Raw genomic sequence first — 12,094 nt, forward strand, 5'->3', positions numbered from 1 at the left:
GGCTGTTTCCTAGTCTGTAGAAAGAATAGAATGGTTCCTGTCTCTAAAGCTGTTGTGAAGACTTAATGACTGTAAATTCAAGCACTTGGTACATGCCCTTCACAAGTGTAGCTCTGCTTGTAATTAATATTCATGTGACTTCCAAGTGGAATAACAATTCTTGTTTGTCTGTAGGCCTTTATCTGATGCTTAAGTTTTTTTTTTTTTTTTTTTTTTTTTTTTTTTTTTTTTTTTTTTTTTTTCCTGTCATTCATGAGAATGGAAAATGCTAAATTCTAGGCCAGGCATGGTAGGGAGTGCATGCCTTTAATCCCAGCACTCAGGAGGCTGAGACAGGTGGATATCTGAATTTGAGGCCATCCTGGTCTGCTGTGTAAAGAAACCCTGTCTGAGAGAGAGAGAGAGAGAGAGAGAAAATACTATGTTCTGCCTTAATATAAGAACCCGTCTAGGCCAGACTGGGAATTGAAGTCAGTACTGGATCATGAGCCAGACTAATGAGTTACTGCAGTGAACATTTGCCAGTAAAGAGGTGAGGGCAAAAGGGTAAATTGTGGGGCGCACTGTGACACACTACAGCTTCCACAATGAGATGGGGTTCTTTGTTTTGTTCTTATATTTTATTTTCTTTGGGGGGAGGTTGCAAGGGCAGCGGGCAAATATGAATCTACGGGAAGGGACGGGATTGGAATGCATGATGTGAAATTAACAAAGAATCAATGCAAAGCTAAAAAATAAAAAAATACATTTAAAAATAAAAACGACAATAAAAAGCCTTTCTCGCCGCCTGGCACACGTCGTGAGCACGGGGTGGTGGCTATTATTGCTTTGTTATTGTTCCGCTGTAGCTCCCGTTGTCATCAGTAGAGTTAGTCGTGGTAATTGTGTCTTCTGCATCCCTTTCACCACTGCGTTCTCTTTCCTGAGACCACACCAGGGTCGGGTCAGACTGAGAAGCTGTTTGAAGGAAAAAAAAATGAAGTCAGTGCTATTAAAAACACAAGGCAAAGGGGCTGGAGAGATGGCTCAGTGGTTAGGAGCACTGGCTGCTCTTCCAGAGGTCCTGAGTTCAATTCCCAGCAACCACATGGTGGCTTATAACAATCTATAATGAGATCTGGTGCCCCCTTCTGGCCTGCAGGTGTACATGCAGATAGAACACTCATACATTAAATAACTGACTGACTAACTAAATAAGTCTATTTTAAAAAGCACAAGACAAAATAAAATAGTCAAGAAGCTGTGTTTTAGGGCTGGGACTAAGCTGGAAAGAACTTACCTCGCATGTGTGAGGCCCGGATTTCTGTCCCAGCTCCACAAAAGAAAACTCAAGCAGACATAACTTAAGTTGGTGTGATGCTGTGTGCCTGTAAGCCCAGATTTCAGGAGGCAGAGGCAGATCTCAAGCTGGAGGACAGCTTGGGTACATAGTGAGTTACAGGTCATCCTGAGTTACTGAATGATACACTATTGTTAAGCATAGTAGAATTATCTCCATTTTTTTCTTGTTTTTTGTTTGTTTTTTGAGACAGGGTTCCTCTTTGTAACTTTGGCTGTCCTGGACTCACTTTGTACACCAGGATGACCTCAAACTCACAGTGATACACCTGCCTCAAACTCCCAGAGTGCTAGGATTACAGATACGTGCTACCACGCCTGGCATTTCTCCAATTTTTATTTTGTTTTGTTTTATAGACAAGAGTCTCAAGTAGACTGGGCTGGCCTTGAACTCACTAGGTATCCCAACAGTGACCTTGAACTTCTGACCATCCTGCCTCTACCTCCATACTTTTCCATCACTGGTTAATTATGTACCTGATATGCTCAGTAAGCTTGCTATTGAGACAAGAAGCTGGCATTTGTTGTTTAGGGAGGAATGTGATCACTTAGCTTGATCCTAGAGCTTACATCTTAAGGGTTGCAGAAATTAAGGAAGTAAGGAAACAAGCCTGGGGGCTGGAGAGATGGTTCACTGGTTAAGAGCATATGCTGCTCTTACAAGGGTCCCAGGTTCTGTCAGGTGGCCCTCAACTGCCTGTCATGGCAGCTCCAGAGGATCCAGCAGCTCTGGCCTCCTTGGACACCTGCACTCATGTGCATGTAACACACAGACATACACACATAGTTAAAAATAAAATAGCGGGAGGCTGGAGAAATGGCTTGGCAGTTAAGGTCACTGACTGCTCTTCCAGAGGACCGGGGTTCAAATCCCAGCACCCACACAGCAGCTCACAACTGTGTGTAACTCTAACATAGATACACATGCAGGCAAAACACCAATGCACATAAAATAAAGGTAAATAAAATTTAAAAATAATAAAATAGCAGAGCTAGACAGTGATGGCACACACCTTTAATCCTAGCACTTGGGAGGCAGAGACAGGTGGGTCTGAGTTTGAGGCCAGCCTGGTCTATAGAGCAAGTTCCAGGACAGCCAGAGTGGGTACACAGAGAAACTCTGTCTCAAAAAAGTCAAAAAATAAAATAAAATTAGCATATCATGATGGTACTCAGCGTTAATCCCAGCATTCAGGAGGGAGAGGCAGGTGGAGCTCTGTTACTTGGAGGCCAGCCAGGGCTACATAGTGAGATCTGTCTCTAAAAAGACAAATTTGTGGATTTATTTTCTTAGCTTTCAGATGTCTCTTGTATGTGTGCTTTGCATTTTGACTTATTTTCCATGTGTGTACATCTGCCTGTCTCTGTGTTCACGAGGTCAGAGAACAACTTGCCAGAATCAGTTTCCTTCTGTCAGCATGTGGATCTTGAAGCAGAGCTCAGGTCATCAGCATTGGCACCAGGTCCCTCTACCCACTGAGCCACCTCATGACTGTTCTTTCCATGTTTTAACTTTCTCAAATCTCAGCACTCAGAAGCCTGAGGCAGGAGAATTATAGTTGGAGGCCAGGCTGGACTACACAGTGAGTTTTAGGCTAACCAGGACTACATAGTAAGACTCAATCCAGAAGGGGAGTGGGGAAGTGGAGAGATGGCTTGGTAGTTAAGAGCACTGGCTGCTTTTGCAGAGGACCTGGTTTAGTTCCCAGCACCCACACGGCAGCTCCCTGCTATTTCTAACTCCGGGTCTAGAGGCTCTGGTGCCCTCCCCTGGCTCCTAAGGGTAATCGGCGTTCCTGTAGGGCACACGCATGATGCAGGTGAACACTCATACGTGTTTTTACAAGAAAGAGGCACTGCACGGATAATGATAAATAGAAAGTACGTTCTTTTCATGGCGTTAGAAGGACGTGAATATATATTTGGGACCACGATTCTCCCAATTACTCAGACCCCCAAATCATTCCAGGCTTAATCATTATCTTTCTCTGCCAGTGTTGTGGTGCATACTTGTTATTCCAGGACTCTGAAGGATAAGGCAGGAGGATTACTACAAGTTTGCAGTTAACCTAGGCTATAGAATGAGACCTTGTTTCAGAAAATAAAAGAACAAACCAACAAAATTCCTTCTTTTCACTAGCTGCATATCCAGTTAACTGATATGAAACTTCATTCCAAAACTCCCCCCCTCATATTCTGATTGCTTCTTTCCATTGCCAGTAACATTGCATTCCATCAAAACACCTTGCTTCTCCCCTCTAAATAACTCTCTACTGTATATATAATGGTGTCTAAGTTCCTTGTTATGGACGATGGACCCTTTTGTCATGGACTGTTTACCTCTCTACAACCATCTCTGACATTTCCCCTTTGTCTTTCATTCAGCCAATTGGTTTGCTAGAATTCTTCTTGTTCCTTTGGTATTCTGCACCTGCTCCTGCCTGGACATCTTTGCACTTGCTATTCCTTTAACCCTTGCTGCTGGATCACTGTCAGCACCTCAGGAGGCCTCCTTAATTCTGGAAAGGCACTGGCTCTGCCTACGCATGTCTGCACTTTCAGTTAATCAACCCTGTTCACATCTCTGGTGGATTAAAAGTGACCCATAGGTGGTGTATGCCTGCCGTTTCAGCAGTCAGGAGGTGGGTGTGGGAAGGTCATGAGTTCCAGGCTAATCTAGGGCGCACAGGAAGACTTTCAGCAACTTGCAGACAGATTCTGAACCCGAGAATGAGCTCGGCCAATATGCCGTGCTCTACCAGAAAACTGTCCAGAACTCAGCCTCAAGTGAGAAGATGAACAGTTTTTAACCCCGGTTTTGGGTGGTTAGTTGTGTAGCAGTAGGTAACTTGTAGTTTCCTCTCGGTTGCTGTGATAAAACATTAAAAAAACAAGCTGGGAGGAGTGGGCTCCTCTCACCTTACAGGGAAGTCAGGGCAGGGCCTGAAGCAGAACCACGGAGGCACACTGCTTCCCGGCCTGTTCCCTATGGCTGGCATGCACAGCCTGTTTTCTTATACCACCCGATACCAGGGCCCAGGGGTGGCAGGACCCAAAGTGGGCTGGTCTCTCCCACATCAACCATTAGTGAAGAAAATTCCCCACAAACATGCCCACAGGCCAATCTGATGGAGGCACAAACTCAGTGGAGTTTCCCCTCTTCCAGTGTGACTTTAGTCAAGTTGACAAAAATTAACCAGTGCGATAGCTAGTTAGTTTCTGCAGTTATTTTCACTTTTCTTACTTTATCCATCTCCTCCATTAAAATATAATTCCCAGAGGTTAGACAGCTTGCTGACTGCTCTCAGCACTGAGAACAGGGTCTTGTAGATGAGTGCTCAATGCATGGTATAGACTGTTGAGAGAACAGTCAGTTGAGACCATGGTCAATCTGTGACCTGTCGGGGAAAACACCTACTTTTCGGAATGATGGAGGTGCCTCGTGTTTATTCTTAGCATCCTCCTTCGCTTGCCTCCTACATGACCTGAGCTAAGTTACAGAACCTCCTTGGTGCCTTGTGTGAAAGGGTTAGGCTTAGTTTCTTTGAAAGATGTATTTATTTGTTCAATCCCCTAACAAGATGTGTGTGCGCCATACAGGTGCCTGCAGAGATCAGAAGGCAGAACTGGAGTTGCGCTATTGATGGGGTTCTGGGAGCTGAACCCAGGTCCTTTGCAAACTGTCTCTCCAGCCCCTAAGTGAACTGAGTCTTGAAATGTACTTATTGTAGTGGATGCACATAATCTAGTTAATTTAAAAGCAAGGGAATAAGGCAACCCAAACCCGGTAAGTGCATAGCTGTGCATGCCTGTAACCCCGGCATGAGGGTGAGGCCAGGCAGGCAGGCGGGAGGCCGATCTTAGGGGCTGGCCAGCCAGTCCAGCTGAAGTAGTGAGCTCCAGGCTCAGTGAGAGACGCTGTCTCAAGTATTAAAACAGAACGGAGACACGATTGAGGAAAGCACCCCGCATCAACATCTGCCCTCCATGTAGACCTGCCCAGGCGAGCACACCCTCACCCTCGCATACACCGTGTGCATGTGTGTGACACATGTAAGCATGCACACACATTACACACACGAATATACATTATACATGACATACACACCCTTATACATGCACACACCACACACATGCATATGTACAGATACACATCTTCACACTCCCTCACATACATACATACATACATACATACATACATACATACACATGTACAGACATGCATACACACAATACACTCATTCACACAGGCCCTCACACATGCATGTGCCACAAACACGTGCATACACACGATACACATGTACACACTGAAACACCTATACACAGCATCCTCACATGAATACACACCCTCACATATGAATTTACCACACACATGCATACACAAGCACATACTCACAGGCACATAGTAATACTACATACATACAGGAATTTGCACATGAATATGCACACACACCCACAGTGCATATACACATATATACATATTCATGAATGCACACACATATGCCACACACATACACAAATATGTAAATAAGAAGCAAGGAAGGAAAGGAAGAAAGAGGAAAAGATAAAAGCTGTGACAAGCCTGGTGTGGGGGCACCTGGAAGCTCAGCACTTGACAAGAAGTTGGTGAATTCAAGGAGAACCTGAACTGAACAGCAGAACCCTCTCTCAGGAAACAGTACGGCCACTCTCCACACCTACACTTTGAGTGTATGGTACTTTTTTTCCGAGTGCCTTTCATTCTCTTAATTCTAGTGCTTAAAAATCTCTTAATAAACTGATTCTCCACAAAAGAAAAAAAGAAAAAGCAGAATTTGTATGGATATTCTAGAACATCCATTCTATTAGTCAAGATAGGTTAGTTATACTCGTGTTAATATTTGTGTATATATGCATGCATACCGAAATACACGCTTACCCACTTATGGGCATCTGTGCTACTATATCCTCCTTTCAGACCCAGAATAACTGGAATGCTGCCAGCCATGATGACAGGGCACAGAGGTGGTGAAGCCTCTGCTCCAGTGTGATGCGTGCGTGCGTGCTGTGTTCTGTATGTGTGTCCATGTGGAGGTCAAAGGACAGCTCTGTGGAGTGTGTCGTAGTTTGGCAGCAGCCCCCTGCTCACGCCTGTTAACAGCTGATGCACATTGCCCAACACACTGGCTCCAGCGGTGCAGCGGGCTCCAGTGGCACAGCAGGCTCCGGCAGCCTTACACGTGCTCAGCAGGAGACTGAACAGCTTCCAGCTGCCGAGCTGCGAATGCTGCTGTCTGGTTACAAAAACCAAGCTGGAGAAGTTCACCATAGCACTGCAGACTGTCTGCCTGGATTCCTGTTTGTTTGTTTGTTTGTTTGTTTGTTTGTTTCAGAAATCTAGCTTCTTCGTTGCAGTTCTGTGTGATCCTTTTCTTGATTACTTTCCTTAGAATAGCCGGGGAGGGGATTCTAAAAATCTCTGTGACTGATACTTGACTCATGCTTTCAAAACTTTCATCTTTAAGAAATGAGTTTTTCTTTGCAGTCACCAAGTGTTCATTAATGCTTGCTGATAGGAGGTTGCTTTAGGGAGACAGGAACAACACGCAGCTTTTCACTCGGGACACAAAGGAATAAGAAGGGGGAGAGGTCCTCACGCCACAGCTTCTCTCCGAGCCCCGCACACCTGCCCGAACACCCCAGCACCCGCCCGAGCACCCATCCCGATGCTTTTGTTCCTCTCTCCTTTTGCAGCCTGCATTTTAGATTTCCCAGTGTTCCTAAGCCCCTCTAATAGAGGGTGTGGAGGGAGGGGCGCACACCATTTTAGTTAATCTTGCTAGCTGTTCACAACTCTGCTCCCTATTTCTGCAACAAATGGAGAATTGGTTAAAATGGTTTTGGCAGAATGAAAATTTATAATGTAATTTAAAAGAATTACAGGCAGACATCAGCACCGAACGCTTTCATGCTTGCCGCTTGCTTGGGGCAGTGAATGGAAAGCCGTTTGGTTGGAAACGCTGCAGAATTCATCCTGATTGCCATCTCTTAGCTGCGTTTACTGCAGTGCGAGAAAAATGGAGGCAACGTATCAGCCATTAAAGGTCATTTGGTAGAGCGTTTACTTGGCAGTGAGTTCCCGTATTTTTCTGCCACTCAAGTTATTTTATTTCTCTCTATTGATTTACATAACCTCTTGTTAATGTTTCAGAACCACGAAGCATCTAAAATACAGTGAGCTGTGGTCCTGGTTTACGTGTCTGTCACCTTGTGCCCCTCCAAGCTGTGGTGATGCCGAACTGGCACCGACTGCGCTCGAGCTGTTTCAGCTTCGTGAAGCAGGAGGCTCAGTTCCTGCTGTTTACAACAGCAGATGTTGAATCCCGAAGCGAAGGCTTTCTGTTACAGTCTTTGAAACACTTTGCCTGGTGTAATAGTGTCACCACTGTCTGTCCCTTGAAGGGCGGCTCTGCCTTGTTTCTCGGATCCCACACTTGCCTCGTGCTGCTTTTACTCTCAAGGAGCCTATTGCTTCTGTATCGGGGATTTTCTTTTTCCTTTGTTCTGAGAAAATGTTTCAGTTTTGTTTTGGTTGTTTTGTTTTGGTTTTTTTTTTTTTCTGTATTGGAATCTACAATCAAAAACCGCTGTTTCCACTTTGATTTGAAGTTTTGTGCATTACAGATGCCTGGAATGGTAGGTGATTGGACATGATTGCTAAGTTTGTGTGTGTGTGTTTGTCTTGTCTTGTTTTGATCAGCTGATTAGCAGTAGATCTTTTTCCTTGTTAGAATGACGAACAATGCTTGAGGGATGCCACATGAGATGGTCTTCTGACCATCACATGAGTGCAAGTATATGAATGCATAGTCATGTATATACACATATGTGTGTTTTATATATATATATAGTCATATATGTAGTATATATGACATAATCCATATATATGCATATATGCACACATTCATCCTAAGGAGTGACCCATGAGATTGTCCTCTGTCCTCCACACAAGTGGGGCTACACAGGTGTGTGAATACCGTCATCCTCTGGTCTCCCAGATAGCAGGTTCATCGATGCTGAAGATCTTCCTATAAAGTATTGTAGGGGTTGGAGAGAGAGGTCAGGGATTAAGAGCGCCGGTTGCTCACCCAGAGGACCCAGGTTTAATTCCCGGCATGCACATGGTAACTCACAACCATCTGTAACTCTAGTCTTAGGGAATCTGTTTCTTCTTCTGGCCTTCACAGACAACAGGCATACTTGTGGTACACAGATATACATGTAAGCAAAACAACCATACATATAAAAATGAATAAATAAAAAGAAGTGTCATAGTGTTTGCATATACCCTGTAAACATATTCTGTATTCTCAAATTGAACTGCTAGCTTATTTATACTCTTAATACAATTTAAGTAGTTATCTAGGAAATAATGACAAGAGTCTATGTACTTCTACATCATAGTCCATCATGGAAGGAAGTTAGGACAGGAACTCAACCAGGCAGGAACTGATGTAGAGGCCACGGAGGGCTGCTACCTACTGGCTTGCTCAGCCTGCTTTCTTATAGAACCCAGGACCACCAGTCCAGGGAGGGCACCACCCACCATGGGCTGTGCCCTCTTCCATCAATCAGTAATTAAGAAAATGCCCTACAGGCTTGTCTGATCTTACGGAGACATTTTCTCAAACTGAGGTTTCTTTCTCTCAGACTCTAGCTTGTGTTAAGTTGACATAACACTGGCCAGCAGAAATGGCTTGTTTGTTTTTGAAGTGTCAGTGAGTTAAAAAAAAAAAAAAAAAACTGAAATAAGTCTTTTATAACTAAGCTATGCATTCCCAGAGCATAAAGTTCTTTAATCTATAAGCTCATTGCATGCTGGAAAAGTAAAGCTAATCCATGACTCCTTATTTTTAGCATAGTTAACAGCTGGGAAGAGTGCAGAGAGCCCAGGTTCCCAGCACCCACATGGTGGCTCACAGCCATCTCTAACTCCATGTCCAGGTAGTCTGATGCCCTCTTCTGACCTCCACAGGCACCAGGCACTCATGTGGTACGCATACACACATGCAGGCAAAACACTCAGACATAAAAGAAATATATCTAAATTAAAAAAAAAAAAAAAACAACAACAACAACAACAGTTAGGCATAGTAGCAGGGGGCTAAGGTAAGAGGACCACAGTGCAAGGATGGCCTTGTCTCAGGAAAACAACCACAAAAATTGGAAAGATGGAAAGTAGAATCGTTTTATCTGTTCCTCAAGGTGAAATAAGTGACTTAGGGAGCGAGGACACCAATCCAGGGCTGATGAGAAATAGGTGCAGTCCTTGGGGCTTTCCGAGACTTCTCTTGCATGGCATGGTGCCAGAGAAGTCAGATGGCCCCGGGCAGGGCAGTGTGGGGCTCACCACTCCTCCCTGTCACCAGCCACTCCACCCCCGCCCCAGCTTGACGAGTGTGAGTTCCCCTTTGCCATGTGACTGCTAGACTAGCCTGCACCTCTTGGGATTATTCTTTTTTTTTTTTTTTTTTTTGTATTTTCAAATTTATTCTCTGTCTCTTATACACACATTGTATGTGTATATATGTACACAAGCATGTATGTATGTATGTAACAATAATAATTAAAGAAAAAGACCATAAATTTAGAAGGAACAAAGGAGGGGGCACATGAGGGATTAGAGAGAGGGGGAAAGGAAATTACATAATATTTTAATTTTAAAAAATTAAATTAAAAAGAAAGCTTTCTAGAAACAGCTCCATGGATATTCCCAAAAGTTTGTTTCCATGACAACCCAACTCCTGTCTAATTGACAATCAAGATTAATAACTATAACTTCCAAGCATGAGTTGAAGTTCATTATTTTTTTTCAGGTTGTCCTTTTTTTTTAATTTTAATTTTAATTTTATTAACTCCCCTTTTTCACTTTGTATCCCCCCATAAATCCCTCCCTCCTCCCCTCCTAATCCCACTTTCCCTCCCTCTTCTTCATGCATGCCCCTCCCGAAATCCACTGATAGAGGAGGTCCCCCTCTCCTTCCTTCTGATCTTAGTCTATCAGATCTCATCAGGAGTGGCTGCATTGTCATTTTCTGTGGCCTGGTAAGGCTGCTCCCCCCTCAGGGGGAGGTGATCAAAGAGCAGGCTAATCAGATATGTCAGAGACAGTCCCTCTTCCCATTACTATCCGAACCCACTTGGACACTGAACTGCCATGGGCTACATCTATGCAGGGGTTCTAGGTTATCTCCATGCATGGTACTTGATTGGAGTATGAGTCTCTGGAAAGACCCCTGTGTTCAAATTTTCTGGTTCTGTTGCTCTCCTTGTGGAGTTCCTGTCCTCTCCAGATCTTACTATTTCCCTCTTCTTTCGTAAGATTCCATGTGGGATTATTCTTACAGTCACCAGCTTGTGAATGGAGGCCAACCATCAAACAGGTGAGATTTAGTGATGTCATCAAGGTGGGCAGCAAAATGAAGCCAAGCAAAGTTTCTGCATTGAATTTGGTTTCATATTCCTTTCTTTACAATTTCCAGAAAGGTATACCTTGCGAAATAGTTAAAACTCCTCCAGTTGCATCAATCAGATGATCAGGTGTCATGTTTGTTGCCAGGTTCCTGTATCTGTTATCTTTCTGGCAACACCTTAATGCCTAATTGATTCCCCATCTTAATGTGTCTGTGTAACAAGCATGTGGGGTGTGGTAGGCCTGACTGTGAATCATTGTGTGTACCTTGCTGCTATGACAATATATTAAAACATCCTCCTTAGGAATGTCACAGGCAGAGGCCTCTATGCAAACAATATCAGTTTTAACAACAAAAAAGTATTTGTTGTCAAGAAGCAGTGATTCCATCGTTAGCAGTAAAGTTTTGAAAGCGTTGTGAATACTCAACTATTACATTGATAATGCTTCACTAATTATTAGTTCTGTCGTGACATTTATTTTAAACAGCTTTTTTTTTTTTCTAAAATGGTTGGTTGGTTCACACTTCTCACTGTCATGAAGTCTGATATTTTCTCCTAGGTCCAAATAATTAGAACCGATAGATTGAAGGCAGTTCAGTTCTTCAGGCTGTGCATATTTGACTTCGGCTTTTTGTTTGTTTTCAGTAATTTAGCTTTCTTTTCCGAGTAGTTTTGGGAGGTGTTGAGTTTCAGACCTGGGACGAACAGCTGAGGTGCCTGTTTAACATGCAGAGTAGACCTGGCCGCAGGTTCTCCCAGCATCCCTCAGTCCTTCCCTGTTACGGGGCGGGGCTGCCATGCCGTGTCCTCTGCTGTGCCCTCCCCAGTCAGAGGTGGTCCTCCTTTCCCCTAGAGGCTCTTCACTTTACAGTCCAGGCAGTTTTGGGGGTTTGATCTCACACACACTCTCTCTCTGCATTTCTCTCTCCCTGAGTGCACACGTGGTCTCTCTTTCCCTCTCTGTGCCCCCATGGTGACTTCACTGAACCCCTCCTCTCACCCGAGAGATGTCCCAGCAGACCTTCCTTTATGCTTTATGTCAGCTTGAACTGGCTTGTTTTGTCAGCAGAGAGAAGCTTTTCATCAAGAGTACACGGCTCATTTTAAATTCACTCACATTTTAAATTCATTTTAAATACACTCTCCACAGTGGAGACTGTATATTTAGGTCCATTTAGTTCAGTTCAGGTCAGTTCAGTTCTAGAAAGGATAAGACGGTTAAAATCACACAATACAGAAAATAGAACAAATTTAGAAGTTGAAAGAAAAACATAAGAAAGGAGAAAATAAAGTTGGGAAAGCA

At 43.8% G+C, this 12,094-nt stretch overlaps 1 protein-coding gene across 1 annotated transcript in view; it reads left to right on the forward strand.

The window, feature by feature from the left end:
* Positions 1 to 12,094, forward strand: part of Prorp (protein only RNase P catalytic subunit) — an 85,587-nt gene that overhangs the window by 38,600 nt on the left and 34,893 nt on the right. The window lies entirely within an intron of this gene.

Source organism: Psammomys obesus, unplaced genomic scaffold (assembly GCF_907164565.1).
Source record: "Psammomys obesus unplaced genomic scaffold, mPsaObe1.curated_primary_1811, whole genome shotgun sequence".
Taxonomy (NCBI): Eukaryota; Metazoa; Chordata; class Mammalia; order Rodentia; family Muridae; genus Psammomys; species Psammomys obesus.